The sequence below is a fragment of the Quercus robur genome, chromosome 3 (genome assembly GCF_932294415.1).
Source record: "Quercus robur chromosome 3, dhQueRobu3.1, whole genome shotgun sequence".
Taxonomy (NCBI): Eukaryota; Viridiplantae; Streptophyta; class Magnoliopsida; order Fagales; family Fagaceae; genus Quercus; species Quercus robur.
The window spans coordinates 68,050,302-68,073,033 of NC_065536.1; the positions used below are offsets into that span (position 1 = coordinate 68,050,302).

The 22,732-nt window shown below is 33.9% G+C and overlaps 1 long non-coding RNA gene and 1 pseudogene across 1 annotated transcript; both read right to left on the reverse strand.

Moving 5' to 3' along the window:
- Positions 1-1,426: 1,426 nt before the first annotated feature.
- LOC126719997 (UDP-arabinopyranose mutase 1-like) lies at positions 1,427-9,017 on the reverse strand (annotated as a pseudogene).
- Positions 9,018-18,702: 9,685 nt separating this feature from the next.
- On the reverse strand, positions 18,703-21,582 carry LOC126719065 (uncharacterized). The gene is made up of 3 exons (XR_007653181.1): positions 21,222-21,582; positions 20,170-20,231; positions 18,703-18,951 (listed from the first exon to the last, which is right to left on the reverse strand). It is a non-coding gene; the product is annotated as an uncharacterized LOC126719065 (long non-coding RNA).
- Positions 21,583-22,732: the final 1,150 nt, after the last annotated feature.

Sequence of the window (22,732 nt, forward strand, 5' to 3'; positions counted from 1 at the left end):
AGTAATAATTCAAGAGAAACAAATATATTACATCTATCAATTAACAATTATATCATGTGCATATGTAATAAAAATCAACAATAAGATGTGAGAAATTTACATACTAGATTATGTTATTCAAGGACCTCACAAGCAATCAGGATGCTCTCCCTAACTGGTCAAGATTAACAAGAGCTTTATTTTCTCTTTCACACCCCCTTGCAAGTGTGGCCTTGACAATATTTATAATATTTAGAAAGGACATGACCAGCCATAAAATCCTTCCTATCATAATAACACTTCATGTAACAGAAATGTTACATTTGTTAATAAACAACTTTATTAATTAGATTCATTAATGAAGAAGTTCATTAAAGTGTTATTACTTTTATAACTCCATGCTAATACATGGATTCATCTATCGTTCATATCCAAAACTACTATAATGACAACACCTTTAATAGGAGTTCAAGTTACTAGTATTGACACGATAGATTTATTAAAGCCAACACTCAACGTGCATGAATCTCATTATGGAAGGACTTCCGAGATTATTATGCACTAACCATTGAAAGACTAGCCCTTATTGTCTTCCATAGTCTAAGCAATTTTAACTTGCACCTCCTTTCCATCATGGTCCAACAATGTACATATCAGAATAGGCTACATCATGATGGATATGGTCAAGCCAAGGACTATAATGAATGCATTCATAATCTTAGTCTACTAAATCAAGTAGACCTATTTCAATATATCAATATCTTACATCATAAAAATATTGCATAATTTCACAAGAGACTGAATATTTATTTGTTAATAATAAAGGCATCATATATATTATGTTGGGTCACATTATTCTAACAACGTTGACATATTTATGTAGGATAACTATAAATATATTTCATAATAAATCTAAGGTTTGAACTGACATTTCCCTCCATTATCTGCTTATCAGTATATATAATTAAGAAATCAAGATTTCTATAAGACTAAATTTTAAGGTTTGTTGATTAAGTTGGACACGTACTTATGTCATTTTGTGATGATGGTTTGCCTTTTTTGTTATTGTAAATTGGTGAAGAACACTATGGACTCAGTGGTTCGAGCACTAACTAAGCCAAATTCCCACCATGAGCTGGGACAAATGTTCTCCATGGAACCATTCTTTACTCATTTGAATAACTTAAGGGACTTTTACTCTTAAAATTTTTTGTCTTCTTGAAATTGTTTGCTTGTAGTTTGATTGTTAATATTTAACGGTTGAAACAAATCTACTTACAAAAGCATCTCAAACTACAACCAAAAAAGGAAAGACATATTCAATAGAAAAAAAAAAAAAAAAAACCAAGCTATTATTAGGTCTTATTTTCATTCAACTTTATCACAACCAGTACTATAGCAATTAAGCAGCTTGCAATTTTAATAAATAATTCTACACTTTGTAGGATTATGGGTTAGCTATTGAGTTTTCTCCAGAGGGGTTAAACTCTTTCCAAACTTCAATCCAAGTCACCATGGCATCTATTAGCATGTTAAAGAGCAGATCGAGCTTGCTAAGCTTATCATTGACCAGCTTAGAGAGTTCCATGTAACATTTTTGAGGAGTTATGGATTCCTTAGAAAGAATGACAAATTGGAAGAATGGGATCAGCTCTTCTTGCCAGAAGAGACCATTATACTCTGTTTTAAGGTTAAAAAATGGATTGCTGGTTTTGCTGTGCCATAAGTAGGGGAGACTAGTCTTGACTCCCAACCCCAAATGGTCACATACAACCTGCAAGTGCATCAATATGATGAGTATATTAGTGACGAATTAAGTGTAAAGGTTGACACATTTGATTCTGAATAATATATTGAAAAGGCAATTAGATTGAGCTAGGCAATATATTCACCCTATAAACCTAGTAACCATTTATAAGACTAGGACAATAATTTACACCATAATGAAGACAGACTTGATTATGAGAATTTTGCTTGTTAAGATGAAATATAGGAATTATCAATACAACTAGATATCTAAACAAAGTCGTGTATGTTATCCAGAAAGAGACTAGTGTAGTTTCAAATGCTTACAAAATTATGATAAATGTAGATTTCCTACTAGATTGAAAAAATAACTTCAAAGGAAGACTTTGTCATGATCAGAACCCACTATCAAATCCTTATTTTTAGATAATTTTGTTATTTAAAGTTTAAAACTCTTCAATTGTATGACTATTGATGAAATAATCATCCTAAACTTACTAGATTTTCAAACAGAACCATGGAAAATAATGAATGGGAAAAAAGTGGGAGAATAATATGAATAATGACTAAAAAAAGATTACCTTAGAGCACCAGCCAGCCCACATATCACCATATCTTTGAATTGGCTGACCTTCACCAAAGAGTCCAAAGTACATATATTGCAGGTCCAGTCAATTCACAATTGAACACTAGATTCATACCACACACGGGGTATAGGGTTCCCTAGGGTATTGTCAACACAGCATCAACATACCTGGGGAGAAAATTGGTCAAGGCATACATATATTTAGCCTGTGCTAAACAAGTATATGTTCATTGAAAACATTTTACAGGGAAACAAATGAAGCGTTTAGATAGATGTATACATATACCTGGTATTTCTCTCCCTTGGCTTAACAAGTTGGGTAGGAGCATCATAGTCAGTGATGTTGAGCCAAAGGCCATGAGAAACAGCAGTAGGGACACCCTCGCAGAGACTGAAAGGGAATCCATGGATGAAGTCAGCACCCTCTCTGTATGGATCGTAAAGAGTGTTGAAGAAAAGTGGAGTGGATGGAGTTAGAAGATTCTCTATGTTCTGTTGAAGCGCATTGATGTCTTTCCCGAATAGGTCTTTGGCAACCTGCATATAAAATGTGAAATCTTACAACAACTTTGGATAATGCAAAGAACCAGATGTAATTCATGATGAAAATAATAAAAGGTTTCTTGAGCATGAAAGGGGCATGCTGTAAAGATCTAGCTCATTATCAAGTAGTCGAGACCTGGTTAATGGGTATAGGACTGTCTCCATCCAAGAAGCAAATGAAAAGTAGATTAAATATTATCATAAATTTGTAAACCAATGATGGATCATGGAACTTGGAGGATTACTAGTCCACTCTACACCTTATTAGCAAACTACACCGATTCAAATTAAGGGGAAAAACTAAAGAAGGAATATTTAAATTCTAGGCACATTTTTTAAGCACATAAAAAATAAAAAAAGGAACTAGAATAATGGAGATCTAAGTCTAATATACCATTTCAGCGATTTGTCCATATCATAAAGAATGCTGAAAATGTCACTACAAAAAAAGAGGGCTATAGATGCATTTGAAAAACGCAGCTATAGCCCATAAAAACGCAGCTATAGGCTATAACTGCGTTTTTATAGCCGCGTTTCCAAACATGGCTTATACTATGCGGCTATAACCCCTGTGGGGACCTAGAGCTGCATTTCTAAAAACGTGGCTCTAGATCGTTGTATAGTTGCGTTTATTTAGCCCTATAGCCGCGTTTTTCCACACTCATAGGTTCAGGACCTATAGCTGCGTTTTGTAGAAACGCGGCTATAGGCCCAGTTTGGGCTGCGTTTTATATGAAGTGCGGCTATACTACGATCTAGAGCCACGTTTATAGAAACGCAGCTCTAGGCCTTGGCCTATGGCCGCATTTGAAACGCAGCCCAAACTAGGCCTATAGCCGTGCTTTAAACAAAATGTGGCTATAGGTCAAGGCCTAGAGCTGCGTTTCTATAAACGCGGCTAGATAATTTTTTTTTCTTCCTCAACACATTACTGCCCAAAACAAGTCATGTAATTCCTGCCAACACTCAAATGCAACGGTACTAAACCAACAAAACAAATTGCATAGTATCAAATCATTACCAAAATATTAATTACATAAACAAAACAATTAAGTTCGTTGCCAAAAGATTAATTACATAAACAAATAATTACATATAAAATACAAGTTCCCAACAAACTTTGGTTTTTACATCACAAAATAAAAATATCCCTCAACGAATTTCCAGCAAGCGTCATGGTACAGCCAATTACCTGTGACAATGAGAACACCGGAAATAAGCTAACGTTTTAAGCTAAAACAAACAGACTCAAAACAAAACCAAGTATTTTGCTAGTTGCACTTTAACAAGGCCAACATCCCTTAAATTTTTAGAGTCTTTTTGTTGTAAATTCATTTAAAAGCATAGCATCTTAAAACAAGACTGAGAGTGAGACATAGTTCACAAGCTGCACTTTTAAAGGTTTAAATCTTTCCAAACTCTATACAATATCATAGATTCCACTCTCTTCAAATTCATATATATACATACATTTACATAATCCATATTCACTGCCATTTTATAAATATAACAACAAATGTTATAATTTCTTAGATGGAATGCTACCTTCCAGTAAGGTCCCTTCACATTCAAGCTCACTAGTCATCAAATTTCAATTCTTTCAAGTTTCAACAATAAAATGCGAACAATACTCCATGTCGAGTATACCATGTTCTAATTAACCACATTTCATGAAAGCATTTTCATTATGCAACAGTTCCATTAAGTAGAACCAGCCATTATTTCCAAAAAAGACCAAAAAAATAAAATCAAATATGTGTGTGTGTGTGTGTGTGGACACAATGGATAGGAGTCGCTACTTAGTTTTTGCAATGGTCTAGGAACCATATATATAGCGTCCTCTCAAGGAAGGACTATTGATCTTACTACCAGAAATATGGATTCGAAGTTAAGATATGGTCTTGAAAAGGTGTTAGGCACCCAAAACCGCCAAACTTTAAAGTTAGCTTCCTCTCATTATGTCTTATGTCTTAACCCTATTAAAGGCACACTTAATATTGTTATTCTAAACTCACACATACACACACTAACATTCATCTTACAATTAACATGGCTTCAAACATCCCTAACCACACATCTATCATGCTTGTCATCACATCATAAACCCTAACATGCATCTAATCATGTATATCATCACATCATAAACCCTAACATTCATTTAGCATGGCATCTCCTAACATTCATCTAACATACATGTCAAACCAACCTAGCATTCATCTAGCATGGTATGGCATAAACCCTAGCATATATCTATCATCATGTCATCATATTACATCCAAGGTAGAAACATGTAAACATTAAATCAAGGAAGACACACCAATATAAAAAGATTCAAGCAAACATATGATTAAGCATAACTCTTCCAAACAAACATGTTCAAGTCTATCATTAAATAAAATCATATTCAAAGATGCATGTTCATGTGAATACATGACTTACCTCACATATCTTGCAGCAACTCAGCATCTATGGCATTCATGCATGAACATGTGAATGTGTGTTCATGGCATCAAAATAAGAAAACATAAGATAAACCCTGATCTAACATATGAAAGGCAAATAAACAAACAAGCATGTGAAAGAGAAGCTCAAAACCATGAACATATGAAAAAGGATCTAAAACTGAGGCATTTCATGTGAATTCAGAAACAAAATCAGAAAGATTAGGGTTAGGATTTTTGGGCAAGATCATGTGCACGCATGAATAAGCCTGTGTGTGCATAATTTAGCCTACGCATGAAGCCAGGATTATGCGCACGTGAGTTTCAGCCCAAAAAACCTAGTAACACTTAAAACAGAGCGAAATTTCTAAACAAGAATTCTAACAACCTAACATGCTTTAAAACATAACAACTACAAGAACCTAAACTATATAAACATATATGAACATAAAGCAAGCAAAGAAACAATATTGGAAGCAAGACTAAAATAGAAAAGAGAGAAAAGAGTTTAGAACTCAATACCTCAAAGCTCCTAGGCTTGATTTTTTACCTTTCCCCTTAGTCAAATCTATTCACAATCAATAAAAAAGTGATTACTAATCTTAAACTCAAATATTAAGGCCAAAAAATGCCTCAATCAAAAGAAAATTGACTTAATGATGTTTTGTGAAAAACTCCCTCTTTGATTCACTATTTCTAGTGAATCTTAGTGTTTTCTTGTAGGATTTCTATCTCCTTTTGAAAAGGTACCATGTATGGCTATTTATATTGTGAAAATAAGGGTTTGGAACGACTCCCAGACAATGTGGGATTCATTTCAAACCTCAGTCTTTAATATAGAAAACTTGTCTTTCATAGTTTTTGGAACCCTTCATGCGCGAGCAAGATTGGGCCTACGTGCGCATGCATCATGGTTGTGCGCATAGGTTGATTCCTATGTGTGCATGCCAAAAGTTTCTTGGCTTTATTTTTCCAAAAATAGATTTATTTGCTTATTAAAAGTTATATTTTTCATTTTAACCTTTCTCAAGTCAATTTAACATTTGATTGGGCCCTAAACCAATCTTGGGTTTTAGAATTTCAGTATCATTGAGAAACAGGGAGCTGAGTTGTAAGGGGTACAAAATGTGGTGTCTACAATATATATATATATATGTACATTCTTTTTTTAAAGAATATTGCTACTATAAACTGCAATTTATAATTAAAAGCTTTCAAAATTTTGCTAAAAGAAAAACAGTTGTGATATTATGAATTTCAAGTGACATCTTACACCTAGTGATGTAAGGAATAAAGGCCCTTTATAAATTTCATTACTATAATATATATATATATATATATATATTGTCATCTTATACCTATTCAAGTCATTTAAACTAAAGATTGAAATCAAAATCTTATCTTAGAATTCCTTTCTTCATGTTAAAATCTAAAGATTAAATTGTAGAGATTGATGCAGAGAAGTGGAAGCAAGAAAGAAGAGAGAGATCACGAAGGTTATGTGATTCGGCTTAGCGGTCTACATCCATGAGATAAAACCTTTTAGGGCTACATCTTTACGGCACCCTCAATTCTGTGTTTCAATAAATCCAATGTGAGAATATTTAGAGCTAAATACTAAATTAACCATGAAATAAAGTGTAAGGGCACATTTTGGTTCCTAAGCTCAAAAAGTAAAAGGATTAAGGAGGCCCAAAGAGCTCAACACAATGAATTTGTAGAGAGTGGGCTGGAAACTAGACTTCAATGAGTTAGACAATAATCACAGTAGGTTGAAGATGACAAGAAAACAAATATAAACAGATTTAATGCAAAGAAAATCTTCCTCAGCAAAGTCCGAGGAGAGTAGTTCTTGTATATATCTCTCTTGAATTTGATTACAAGTCCAGTTCTTATTGCTACAGCATTTCTTCTTGTAATTGGGGTCTTTCTTCTTTGTATTACCCTCTTTTGCTTCATCTCAGCCCTCCACATGTAGATCAAGCTGCTGGCTTTGATTCTTGTCCTATTAGCCCCTTCCTGAAGTCCTTGGGAGTAGCTGTAAGGCTGAATATTACTATTCAGGTATCACCTCCACATTAATGTGACCAGAAAGTTAGCTTGTAGAGCATTCAATGCAAAGGTAGCTACTTTCCTCTAGATATTTCTCAACTTCCCTTTGTCATTTTCTCTCCTGATGCTTATCTTCACCAGTAAGATTATTCGGTGTATCATTCTTGACGGAAAATCAACCCTTTGACCTCTACCCTACTTAGCCAAGGAGGCATCTCTCCTCGGACTACTTTCCCAATCTTTTTTGTCTAGAATCCTTCTATTACTTACTGATTTGTATATCTTCGTTAATGTCTAACTGTCCTCGAACTGCTAAATATTCTTAGACAAGGCCGATGTCCAAATATACATTCTTGAGCCTTTCATCCCCACATAAAGTATGGTTAATGGACTAGTAGTATAAGTAATATCCTTGGTTTAAACATCAAGGATTGGGCTTAATACTTTTAACAATCCAAATGAACCACAAAGAAAAAACATAATTTTTATATCACATACTAAATAAAATACCATGAACAAGCAATTTTTTTTTTTTTAATAAAAAAAGTACCAAGCACAAAGTGCTTAATTGGCACCTCTTCATGCACAAAATGTTTAGAGGTAAGGAAAAGAGTTCAAGCAAAAGGTTTAGCACCATATTGTAATTATCTAACAAAAAAAAACTTCATACCAAACTTAAAACCAACCTCAATTAAATGTCTGTGTCGAACACGAATACGCCTTATGTGTCCTTGTCTGACACGAATACACCTTGAACATGGTTGCATGCATGTCCCCAACGTATTTTGCCAAAAATAATAAATGTTTTTCAAAGATTATTTTACTAACTTTAACTTCAATTCTTTGTTTAATATTTTTTTAATTGTTAAAAATGTTAAAATTTGGTTATTAATTAATGATGGTCTTGTTAGTATTAGATGGGTTAGACTCTTTTTTTTTTTTTTTAATAAAAGTAATTATATTTTAAACATCATTTAATCATAAATTCACTTTATTATCCATTAGTACTCTTAAATTGATATATGTTTAACAGTATATGAAAAATAAATGCTTAACAATATATACAAAATATTAGACAAAAAAAAAACTATATATAAAAATTAAAAATATCTAATAATTAATATATATATATTTATTGTCATATTCTAATTTTTTAGAATCTATATGTGTGCCCTTGTTCATGATTTCTAGCGAATATTATATGCTCATATATCTCAATTTTGCTACCAAAAACAAGATCACACAAAAGTCAGTTCAACAAACCACTTTCTCTTCCTTATATCAAAGCGTACAATTAAAAACTTTTCATAGCCACCAAAAAAAAAAAAAAAAAAAAAAAACCTTACAAAGCAATCATCATCAATAGTGAAAATATACTTCTTCCTGGAGAGAAGGAAGGAAAAGAAATGACAAGATGAGTCCTTGTAAGAAATGCAAGAATCCCTTGGACCTAGAATCCGATTAATATCATTACGATTGTATATCTCATAGTCGAAGCTTTTTGGGACCCCTATGGTCTTTGATGGGTCACCATCTTGCACTATGATCAGATGGTACTGCTTGAAAAAAGGCCTCCAACTCTCTAAGAAATCTGAAGTCCTGAGAGTGGGGATCACTATGTCTAGCTCATCTTTCAAGGGGGGTGTGACTTTGGTCAAAGGCTCTGCAATTAGTAACAAACAGATAGAAAGAGAGAGTTGCAGAGGTTTTAAGAGACAAACAGTTGGGTTGGACAAGGAAAGTAGAGTGATATATATAAAGGGTCATGCTAACGAGTGTCCTAGGGGCACTCGTTAACAATTTATTTTAGGAAAATTTTAATATCACTTTTATGGGAAATGAAAAAATCTGTCAAAATATTAATTAATTTTTTTTTCCCATAAAAACTTTCTTTAACTAGATTCTTAACCAGTGCCCTAAGGGCACTTGTTAGCATTTCCCATGTATAAATAACCTTGTGTATTTTTTTGTTGAAACTCAATGGGATATTTGAATTTATTGATTGAAATAAGAATTGTAATAAATAAAAGAAATTTGAGATTTGAACAAAAGAAAGATGAAAATATTTTGGTATGCTAAAAATTGAAGACGAAATACATCTGGAGTAATTATTTGCCATAAACAAAAATGGTAGAGAGGATGACTTGAGTTATTACTTCCTTAATTAGACTTTACCTAAATAATGGAGATAATTATGAGTGCAGGATATGCACTTATAATACTTTGATCTCACCTATGAAATAATTATGGAAAACTTTCAAGGTGTAATCTGGTTGAATATGATCCTCTCTAATCAATATGTTAATATTCCCAATAAATATATATAAATATGCATTAAGTGTGAAGTTGAGGCTAATTTAGGTTTTTAGCTGTAAATTTAAGCGGTAATGCAATCTTGCAAATCGCATGATGCTGAAAAAACAGAGGGAAATTGCATTTTCTATAACAACTCTCTTATTTGACTTGAGAAATTGGTTTAAGAAGCATGCCTCAGATGTTTGGAATCTTGTGATGGCTTGTTTGATGTGGTCAATATGGAAGCAGCATAACAATCATGTTTGTGAGGATACATAAAGATCCCTTGATCAATTGCAATGTTTATTGTTACCTACTTTCATTGGTATCAGGTTTGGGGTTTTACACATATGTTATGGAAGTATATGTTGCTTTACTAAAGAACAATTGAATATTTTTCTGCATTTCTCATCCTTAAATGTAGTCTCACCCACCCTGCCGTAAACCATGCCAAAATCGAACTTATCAGATATTTACTTCATAAAGATTTGATAAACAATTATGTCATAGATTTTACCTCCCAATCTTGTATCACACAAATGAGGAAAGGATTTCAAGTGAATAGCTAATACAACTTTTCGAGGGGAAAGGTATAGATTTTCTTTGGGAAATCATTTAAAAAATAAAAAAAAAAAAACCTACCACCCAAAGTGGCTTTTTTTTTTTTTTTTTTTTTTTTTTTGTGGCGTGTGACATTAGGGAGGATTTTAACAACAAATAAGTTTAGGAATTACAGAGTGATGTTTCATGTATAAAAATGACATTTTCTTTGGAATAAAATAACCTTTCATAAAAAAAACCCTTAACCTATATATATATAAACAATTGTTGTTGTAATGACTACCTAAAGCTGAAAGAGAAGAGGTAGAGATGTGTGCTTGTTCTAGTGCAGTGCAATTTGTGATGGAAGTTGGGTTCAACTAGTTATTGAGGGAAACAGTGGTAGTGTTATGAAAGCTATCTCTGAATTGGGGCCCATCTCTCTCGTTTGGGCCATATTGTAGGTAATATACAGTCTTTAATTTTGGGCCTTAATTGGTTCTCTATTAGGCATGTTAAACCGGAAGCAAATTTAGTTGCTCATTCTTTAGCTCAATATGTTAGACATATTCTTGAAGATGTATTTTGAATTGAGGATTCTCCCCCTCATGCTCGGAAGATTTTGTATTTTTTTTTTTTTTTATAAGAAGACTATAACAATACATCTTTTTTTTTTTTTTTTGAAAAGCTATAACAATACATCTTGAGTCAGACTCAATTATATATGTAATTTCCTCTATTCAAGTTACAAAACCAACAATATGAAAAAGCATACCAAACTAAAATATGAGCAGGCGATTACCTTGTCGACAAATATAAGAAACCTTGGTCATACTGAAATCATGCAGCTTTTGCCTGATGTCGTGTATAATATTATCTATTGCAATAGGTGGCTCACTGAGATCATTTAATTTAGTTCGGTTCATATATTAGCATTGAATGAAATTTAATCTCTTTTTTCAAAAGAAAAAATTACCAATTAAAAAAATATATATGCAGGTAGGTCATGACTCATGAGATGGAGAAAATCTACCTTATTTCCGTTGTATGCTTCATCTCCCTCACATGAGGTGGACCCCACAATTAAGATGCCACGTTTCTCTCTCTCTCTCTCTCTCTCTTCGCAAAACAAATAGATTATAATAAAAATTAGCTAGACGGGGGTTAGACTACACCACCTCTTTTCTATAATAAATGTTAAATTCAGATCATTTTTCATGCATATACACATGTAGTGGTGTCACTAGGAATTTTTCTTAGGGTGGTCATTAAAAAACTTAAATTAAAAAAAATAAAATTGTAAGGACACGATTCGTAACGACCCGTAACAGTGTTGGGTTCGTACGTAAAAAGGCCCAAACAATATCATTTGTAGACCGTGGGTTTGAAAGGCTAGGCCTTAGTCACCAGACGGTGGGTTTTTCGTGGTTTTCATACATGGTTAAGTCGTCTTCGCCCTAGGAGTCGTTCTCCTGGAGGCGGGCTGGGAGGCTCTGGTTTTTGGCCATTTTTCCCAGCCTCTTCTCTGGATTCCTTCCTTTTCCTTTTATACTCACATGTGTTCCTTATCCTTCGTCCACGTGTAGGATCGACTTTTCTCAGACTGATATTTGTCCCATCAGCCCATACCCAGAGTGGTTGGGGGTGGTTGTAAAAGCTGAAGAGTATGGCTCTGTCAGGTGCAGAGTATCGAATGGCAGTAAGGGCAGCTTTCCCTGGTCGTTATACTTTCCAGCGTATCCTTCTCTATTGACCTAGATATTTTAGATTTTCTTCCAAGCTAGTCTTATACCGTTTTTGCCCTTCCTTCCGGTGAGACCTCAGACATGCCGAGGACTGAATCATCCTCGGCTGTATCCCATGGCTATTTTATACTTGTATTACAGAACCTGGGCCATAACTTTCCTCGGCTTGGGCCTTTGGGCCCCAACGAATAAATGGGCCTGGCCCACAAATTATTGGGCCCCACAATAGCCCCTCAAAACCCTGCTGTCTGACCTCTTGGTTAAAGAGGAGGGTTTTGGTAATACCAAGCCTTTATTACGGCTCGTTTAACTTAGCCTTTCATTAATGTTGGCGTTTCTTCATTTGCCCAGGAAACGTACCGGTCTACTAGACATTCCTCTGAATTCATTCACAATGCATTCCTGCCGTTTGGTTATCCAAAACGTGCCTTTAATGATTTCCCTTTACGAGACCATTTGAATTCGACGGTTATTGATGGTGTGGGGAAGTGGAACGGGTATATTCTCGTTTACAGATTTACTTGGAAATCTGAACAGATTAAATACATTCTGTTTCGCCCTTCATATAAGAAGAAAAAGCAGGAGGTTATTTCTCCTGTATAGAGACCCGATTAATTCTTCTGAAATCTGAAACCCTTAGCCTCCTCCAGAATTTACTTTATCCGCTAGTTTACACTTTAAATTGTAATACGTTCGAGATAGAAGTAAGTAATGAAGGAACCATACCCTTCCCAGGAATACCATGTTCTTGTGAAGCTAAAAATGGCTCGGTCAGGGTAGGGATGGCAAAGACTCAAGATACCTCTCCTTCTCCTTTCAGCCAAAATCCGAAGCAGGGGTTCATCGCGTCAAACTTTTGGCGCGATTGAGCTGAGGTTACCCATTATCAGTACCAGCTGCTCTCTCATGAGCATATCTAACATGGCACCAACGTGTTAGGAGTCAGGACTGACGCAGGGACCAAGTATCCCTGCTTCTTCCTCTCTTCCTTCACTGGTGCCTCCTTTTGCCTCTCTTTCTTCTTCTTTCCAACACCAGATCCATCCTGGTGCTTTTCCTTCTTCCTCTTCTTCTCCTCATTCTTTCTCTTCTTCTCCTCCTTCTTTCTCTAAAGAAGGTCCTCCTCTCAATATGAGCGCTACTGGGGCAAAGTTTGGATGGACTTTGGAGACGAGTTTAAAAAGATATCTGACTGTTTATTTGTCTTATTGTTGTTGTTTTTTTTTTTTTTTTATTTATTGTTTTTGTAATCCACCTTCGTATAGGTTTGTTTAAGCCCTTCTTTGTACGTTGTAATACCTCTTTATATTAATAAAAGTCGTTATTCCTTTATTTCACATGTTCTATCTCTTTATTTCTGAAATGGTTACGCCGTGAATAGACATACTATCCTGTGAACTCTTTTTATTTTTACACTTTGACTGATGTCTAGGACCGAAATCCTAGTTAATAAAAAGATCTTACTCTGTGTTTATAGAAACTATCCGACTTAATAATACTGAATCGAACCAATGATACTTAGGGCTGAAACTCATATTAAGAAGAAAAAGAAAAGATATTATGATGAGCTTATTGGGGCGGTCTGGCACAATACCGCCGACCTTAGAGCACAATACTTAGGGCCAAAATCCCTTATCAAGGAAAAAGGCGCTATTATGAACTTACAAGTGCTGTTCGGCACAATAATTCCGACTTGAACTAATGACACTTAGGGTCAAAACTCTTGCTAAGGAAAAGATATTATCATGAATTTAATAGAGTTGTTTGGCACAACAATGCCAACCTGTGAAAACAACACTTACCCCAAAATAGCCGAGATGACAACTGAATGCTCGGTGCGGTGCAGGAGGTAATCATCCGAAGACATATAACCCAAAAATGAGCAGCCCTTCCAGGTTGCTGAGTAATAGGGTGTTTCACCATCTTCCTAACAACTGTCATAGCTTTAACCTTTTCTGGTATTTGAGCCGAGGATTGAGCAACTTAGAATTTTTATTAAGTAGCCGACCTTACCATAGGTTTGAGTCCGAGGACCATGCAATACCTTGGTTCTGTCCAAAACTCAGTTTTTCTTATCTAAGTAGTTGGTTTTCCCATAGGTTTGAGTCTGAGGATCATGCAATACCTTGGTTCTGTCCAAAACTCAGTTTTTCGTCCAAGTAGTTGGTTTCCCCATAGGTTTGAGTCCGAGGACCATGCAATACCTTGGTTCTGTCCAAAACTCAATTTTTTGTCCAAGTAGTTGGTTTCCCCATAGGTTTGAGTCCGAGGACCATGCAATACCTTGGTTCTGTCCAAAACTCAGTTTTTCTTCCAAGTAGTTGGTTTCCCCATAGGTTTGAGTCCGAGGACTATGCAATACTTTGGTTCTGTCCAAAACTCAGTTTTTCGTCCAAGTAGTTGGTTTCCCCATAGGTTTGAGTCCGAGGACCATGCAATACCTTGGTTCTATCCAAAACTCAGTTTTTCGTCCAAGTAGTTGGTTTCCCCATAGGTTTGAGTCCGAGGACCATGCAATACCTTGGTTCTGTCCAAAACTCAGTTTTTCTTCCAAGTAGTTGGTTTCCCCATAGATTTGAGTCCGAGAACCATGCAATACCTTGGTTCTGTCCAAAACTCAGTTTTTCGTCCAAGTAGTTGGTTTCCCTATAGGTTTGAGTCCGAGGACCATGCAATACCTTGGTTCTGTCCAAAACTAAGTTTTTCGTCCAAGTAGTTGGTTTCCCCATAGGTTTGAGTCCGAGGACCATGCAATACCTTGGTTCTGTCCAAAACTCAGTTTTTCTTCCAAGTAGTTGGTTTCCCTATAGGTTTGAGTTCGGAGACCATGCAATACCTTGGTTCTGTCCAAAACTCAGTTTTTCTTCCAAGTAGTTGGTTTCCCTATAGGTTTGAGTCCGAGGACCATGCAATACCTTGGTTCTGTCCCAAAACTCAGTTTTTGATAAGTAGTCGGGGGAAATAACCCCTCAGCTATGGCATGGGACCTTGGTTTTAGGGGAATTAGCTTCTCGGCCCAGCCCCTGGAACCATCCGTGCGGCTGACACTATGAAGCGTCGCCCCTAGTAAAGAAACATAGCCCCTAGTGGAACTTTACGCTAGAACACTAAAACCGGCTGTTAGACATGACAAGGGAACTGTCTCGACCTATCGCCTATGCCAAGACACAAGCCTTTCCCACAGACAACGCCAATTGTAAGGACACGATTCGTAACGACCCATAACAGTGTTGGGTTCGTACGTAAAAAGGCCCAAACAATATCATTTGTAGAGCGTGGATTTGAAAGGCTAGGCCTTAGTCACCAGACAGTGGGTTTTTCGTGGTGTTCATACATGGTTAAGTCGTCTTCGCCCTAGGAGTCGTTCTCCTGGAGGCGGGCTGGGAGGCTCTGGTTTTTGACCATTTTTCCCAGCCTCTTCTCTGGATTCCTTCCTTTTCCTTTTATACTCACATGTGTTCCTTATCCTTCGTCCACGTGTAGGATCGACTTTTCCCAGATTGATACTTGTCCCATCAACCCATACCCAGAGTGGTTGGGGGTGGTTGTAAAAGCTGAAGAGTATGGCTCTGTCAGGTGCAGAGTATTGAATGGCAGTAAGGGCAGCTTTCCCTGGTCGTTATACTTTCCAGCGTATCCTTCTCTATTGACCTAGATATTTTATATTTTCTTCCAAGTTGGTCCTATACCGTTTTTACCGTTCCTTCCGGTGAGACCTCGAACATGCCGAGGACTGAATCGTCCTCGGCTGTATCCCATGGCTATTTTATACTTGTATTACAGAACCTAGGCCATAACTTTCCTCGGCTTGGGCCTTTGGGCCCCAACGAATAAATGGGCCTGGCCCACAAATTATTGGGCCCTACAAAAATAAAATAAAATTTGAATATGTCGATATCACAAAAAAACGCAAATACATAAATCTTTAAAATTTTATTCTACAAGTTTTCATATTTTGAAATTGATATATGATAGTTTCATTATCAATTCTATCAACTGCATCATTTTCAATGTATACAACCAAACAATTATTAAACTACTGATATTCCATCCAATCACGAACATCTTGCCTAATAAGTAACAATATAAACAAAATACATCATCTTTTTTTATGATCTATTCCAACCAATTTTTGTATTCTTTAAACTAATTAGTATTAAATCAACACAATGCTCCATTAATTTTTTCTTTTAGGGAAATCATGGCCAAGAAATTGACAAAAACCTCTTTGTAAATATGCTCTTCTTATTTCAACCTGATTTTTAGGATGAAAAAATGAGACATTTTCTCATAGCCTATGATTTGAAAGAAAATTATTAAAGTCAACATAGTTTTGCTTAGAATATTAATCTTGCAATACAAGCGATTTCTTTATAAGAAATTTATTCATGGTGCAAAATAATAAAGGGTAAACTATAAGTTCATTTAATATATTCAATTTAGCCATTCAATTGTTATATTAATCATATTCAATAAAGTATTCAAGCATTACTTAATTTAGTACATATGCATATGTACAAAATATATCACATAAATGCAACAAATTTAGCTAAAGACTAAAATAAACACTAATAGACTAGCCATTTGAAAAGGGTGTCTTTTGAGAACACAATTTAAAAATTACAATTAGGGTCTATTTGAGATCTGCTTATTTTGTTGAAATTAAAAACTTTTTGCTGAAAATACCGTAGATAAAGGGAAAAGTTAGCAGAAATAGTACAGTGGGACTCATGAATAATACCAAAAAGTGTAATGAGACCTATAAATAGTAGTAAAAATAAGCTGAATAGTAAAATAAATTGAATTTTAAATTTGGAGCCAAAAGCACACTTAGATGAAATCTCTTCCCTCGTAAATAGGAGAGCAAGCAAGCCAGCAAGACTAGTAACAGCAGCATTATAAATATTTTCAATGTAAAATTGATGGGGAGAGCAAGCAAGTCAGTAGCATTATAAATATTTTCAATGTAAAATTAATGGGTAATGGTAAAGTCAATGGGTTGTTGGGATAGATAATGAAATGAATTGGACTTTATCACATGATTTTATTCTGGCACAAGGCACAAAGCACATCCATCCATAATACATGGTTCAAGTGTGGAGGAAGTTTGTTCTCTTGAAACAACAATTTTATTATTATTTTTTCAATTTGTATTAAAATTTTTGATATAAAAGTATTAAAAACCTCATAGATTCACTTCCCAAAAAAAATAAAATAATTGTTTGGTCACTAGATGTGATACGGATTACAAGTCTCTTGTAGTTTGTACATTGATACATTGTCAACGGCTTATATTGGCATTATTTAAACAACAGGGACAAACTGGGATTCTTAAAATATTTTCCTTCTTTTAATTATTATGCTTTGCATAGATATTAAAAGTGTTACTTTGTCAAATGGATCCAAAACATTTTCTTTAAAATAACCACAAAAAACAAAAAGGGTACTAAATGTTCATTTGAGAACAACTTAAGGTTTATTTGAGATTCGTTTATTTTGTTGAAATTGAAAGCTTTTTGCTGAAAGAACTATAGATAAAGGTAAAAGTTAACTGAAATAATACAGTAAGACCCATAAATAGTATCAAAAAGTGCAATGGGACCCATAAATAGCAGTAAAAATAAGTGGAATAGTAAAATAAGTTAACTTTTTAATTTTGAGCCAAACACACACTTAAACATTTGATTTGCCTTTTGGACTAAATTGTATTTGTTTGGGCAATTTTTTAGAAGTGTTACATTCGCAACATCTTTACAACACTTTTACAACAAATCCTAAATAAGCAGTTTTTACTAATTCTAATTTGAACCTGCCACAGAAATCACTTTTTTGTTTATCAATAACAACCAGTAACAACTTACTACTTAAGATTTATTTGTGAAACTATTGTAAAAATGTTGTAAAAATTGCATTGTTTGAAATTCTTTGGTTCAACTTTCCACGGACCAAAATTTTGGAGAGATCCAATTTTATTTTAAATGGACTCAAATTTTTATTTAGGGTGTTCAAGTTTTTTCAGGGTGGTCAAAATTTTTTTCTACGGTGGTCAACAACCCATATTAATTGAAAATTAAAAAATTTTAAGGTATTAAAAAAAAAAAAAAAAATCAGTTCAGGTGGTCATGTGACCACCCTAAGTAACATGTAGAGCCGCCAGTGTACACACACTACACAATGGGATTATAACAAGAATTAGCTAGATAGGGGTAAGACTACACCACCTCATTTCTGTAATAAATATTACATTCAAATCATTTTTCATGCATATACACACATGTAGCGTGCAAAGCACAAGACTTAAACTTTAAGTTTAAACTTAAACTTGGTAGGGTGAAACTCACTCAAGTTTCATGTCTTCTTCCATGCTTTCAATGACAAAAATTAAATTCTCATGTGAGTCTCTCTCTACTCCAAATTTTTAAATGTTTAATAATTTAGATTGTTCTTAATTATTGAATTGAGGTTTCACTTAAACATTAATTCAATTATTGTTTTGGATAGTTTTTAACTATTAAATTCAAGGGTTTTCCATTTAAATATATGTGATTAATTAATCCTTAAAGTTCAATGTATTATTGAAAATCATTTTATATATATTTTTGGGTACCCCTACTGTCACGCCCCAAACCCGATATCCGGATTTGTGACCATGACCGGCATGCTAATATCAAGTTTAAACCTGATATTAACAAGAACCAACTTAACTTTTACAAAACTTTTCCAAAAGCTTTCCTCTTTCTTTTCATTTTTGTTTCTTTACTTAAAAGATATAACATTTCACTTGACATTCAGAGCATCTACATTGTACTCCAAAGAATAACATAATTCACCAATTTCAAATTCGGAATTCCACATAATACATCTCTTAATACTTTAAGGTATACGCTTTCATTAGATCCTAAAATAAACAATGCTACAAATCTAAACATCATATTGCTAATTTAGGATCTATACATATAAAACTAAACCAGCTCCTTCCAAAACTCGACTAAGGCTCCCTCTACTCCAAAATAAAACCTGCTAACTGAAAGAGTGGAAGGGGTGAGCTACACAGCTCAGTAAAGGTAAGATATATGAGAATTCAATAAGGATACATGTAAATCAAATCATTTCATTCTATAAATATTCGAATAGGAGAACATCTTTTCATGCATAGTATTTAATACTATTCATAATAATAACTTATACGCTCTTCATAGAAAACAATTGTTCTTCTTTTTCTTATTAGGTTAACATTACCAAACCTTTCAGATTAAACTTCTTTCATTTCCTACAAAGTCACCATATATATATATATATATATATATATTCTCATTACAAAATAATTATTTTAACTTAAATCAGATAATCGGCAACTTTGTATTAAACTAGAAACATCTTGACTAATAAGAGAACTTTTCTTTATAAACTTCTTCTCATAGAATACTGTAACTTTCATGGTCATAAAACTTAACGTTTCATAAAAACAGATATCTGATAGCTTTTAAACATAAACTTGTACTTTTATTAGAAACTTTATCTTTATAGCACAACAGAATTTCAGAAACTTTTATCTTTAATGAACAGCTTTTTTTTCCTCAAAAACTTCTTATTTTCATTAGAGCTTTTAACTTTTCACAATGCATTTAACAAAATCATTCTCTCATGATTAATAACATAATATAGCTATTCATAAATAACTTATTGGTTAGCCCATATCTGATAAGTCTGTACTTATTTGGGAGGCTTCTAGCACCACGGTGCATCCAGCATTCCCCACAATGCCAGGTATTCCTGGGATTACATCATAATACATATCTTCCAACCATGGGGGTAGGTTGGCTTCCCCCACAAGTTGGCCGTAACCAACAAGGGGCGGGTACAGCAGAGCCAGTCCCACTTAATGGCCAATCATATAACATTTTCCACGGAAAGCCAGTAATTAACCCCTACTGACAGAGTTCAAATTACCAGAGGACATAACCCGAAAACATTTCGTACTTTACATTATACTGAAATTTCTTATTTTGCATAACATCTCATAATAATAGCATTTCCATTCTTTTCATTAAACATCATGTTCGTGGAAATTAGTAATGGCATCAATATGCTTAAATCATATAAATAGGGTTTTGAGAACTCACGAACCTATCTTGTCAGAATAATGATTATATGCCATATCTCTAATCAAAACATTTTAATGCATAATATCCTTTAAAATAATCTCATGACTTACCAAATACCCATATAACTTATCTCTTACCTGAAAGCAGAGGAACCGAGAGCCTAAAGTCGAAGGAGCTTTGACTTGGATACTGGTAACACCTAAACCAAATATCAAAGCTTATTACTATCTATAATTCCTTATCATAAACTTCACATTCATGTCAAAGCCTATCTCTTAGAATCAAGGAAGTCCTAATCCCACCTCAAAGAGTTTCCCACAAACACAAAATGCATTCATCAGACAATATGATGTACTAAATCATAGAGAAACCAATTCATAAAATTTATATATGATTCTAACATACTAAAGGATGAGCATATTAAATTATAGCTCAAAACATTCACCCTAACTTTGAAATTAAATCCTCAAATTTAGGCATGTCCCTTACTGTTCACTGTTTTATTCCAGCAGCATATGTCTCATTTGTAAAATACAAATGGGCTGTTCACGCATATCCAATTGTCATGAAAATTTACATAAATACTCCCCTTTATGTCCAGTATATACCATAAAAATTTCGGAGTCAAATCATAAACCCATGATTTACTAAAAATCACGCAAGACAACATACTCAAATCTGTCCCGACAGAATTTCATGCAACTTATAAATTAAACCATTATTTTTGTATTAATCCAAATGCTGTGAGACCAATTCAATAACAACCATAATTGTCTTAGGTTTCATAGGAATTATCTCTAGCATCCAAATTCACTATATAAAATTTAATACATAATTTAACATGCATGAACACAGAATCTGTCACAGTGACAGCTTTGCAACGTTTTATCGTAAATTCACAAACAATTATCAAACAATGGTATTTTCATATGGGGATTTTTATACACTCATAAGACATGTTATAAAACACTTACACACAGTCATTTAACCATTTAGAGCAAAATAAGCACAACCAAAAATCCCAGCAGCAGCATCAACAATACTCATCCTGACTTTTTCTTACTTCCTTAATCATACAAAATCATTAATTAATAAAAACCCTAATCTACCTTCAACAAATCACCAAAACAATTTCAAGGCTTCTTAAAACAGCATATATATATATATATATATATAAATGTAGACGTACATGAAAGGATTTTCCTTTCCTAGTGGCTGGACCAGAAAGTATGAGAGGTAGAGAGCTTGAGAGAGTTGAAAGAAGCTTCCTTCTTGCTGCTGGACTTTCTGTCTGGTGCAGCCAAGAAAATGACATAAGGGGAAGACTTTTGGGTGGGGTTTTGTCTTTCTTTTGGTGTGTGAACCGGTGGACTTGAGAGGAAGACTCAAGGGAGCTTCCTAGCACTTTCCTTAAGAGAAAAGAGTGTAAAGTGAGGTGCAAATTTCTGATTTGCATGGATCCTTGGGAAATGGGAGCAAAAGAGTTTCTTGAGTCTTCTTTCTTTGAGAAAGTCAAAGAAGAGATAAAGGTGCAACCAATAAGAACAAAGAAGGAAGAAAACAAAGAAGTAAAGCAAGAATGACCGAGGGAAATTTCTGGTGCAGCCAAGAAGTCCAGCAAAAATATCTTGGGTGAACTATCTTGGGTGACATACGTACATTGCTAAGGAAAGGGAGGATAACTCATCTTTTCAACTTTCTTGCATTCACACTCACTTTTCTACCAAAATAATTTCTTGCATTCACACTCACACTTTTCTACCAAAATAATATCACTTTGCATATACACACACACATATATAAATATATATATATATATATATATATAATATCCTTACCTTTATACACTTATATTCATCACATTAAAAGAGCATATATGTTCTATAATATCTCATGCATCATACATAGTTGAAACACCAACAACTATATATATATATATATATATTTATATATATATAATATATATCTCATAACTTAACCACTTAATATAGTTTTGCACATACTAAGTATATATTTATAATAAAAATAGTCATTTCAATTATTTATAATCTTTACAATTTTCATTCAATGACATTATAAAATAATATGCTTATTAAATACTCTTCTATTAATTTTTGTAAGTAAGTGGTTTAAAATATTAATAATACTTAACCACTTAAACACATAGTTTAATTAAAAAATTGGGTCGGGTTGTTACACCTACTATCTTCCGTTCAATTATATATATATATATATATATATGCATTTTATGATACCTTAGTCTCACACAACATGCATTCATTATGTAACTTAAAAGTAAAATATTAATTTATTTTTATTATTTATTTTAAGTAAATTAATAAAAAAATTATTTACATATGAATTTTGATTAAGTTGTGCATCGCACGGGCATGATGCTAGTCTTCAACTAAAGTACGTATAAAGTGGGTTGAAGTCCTTATTATGGGATATTTCTCAACATAAAGTATCTTTTGTAATAGGCATGTTAATTTACCAAATGTAACAATTTGATTGATAAGAGTAGCATATGAGAAAGCTGGTATAATATTAAAAATTTGAAAGAGATTCAATTTATGGTGTCCGCTCCTAATGATAGTTCTTTATTATCAGACCAAGATACCAATCAGTTCTTAGTGTCGGCAGGAAATGACCCTAGATATCTTATAAAATTATATGATATTCACTTCTCAAGTTTATCAA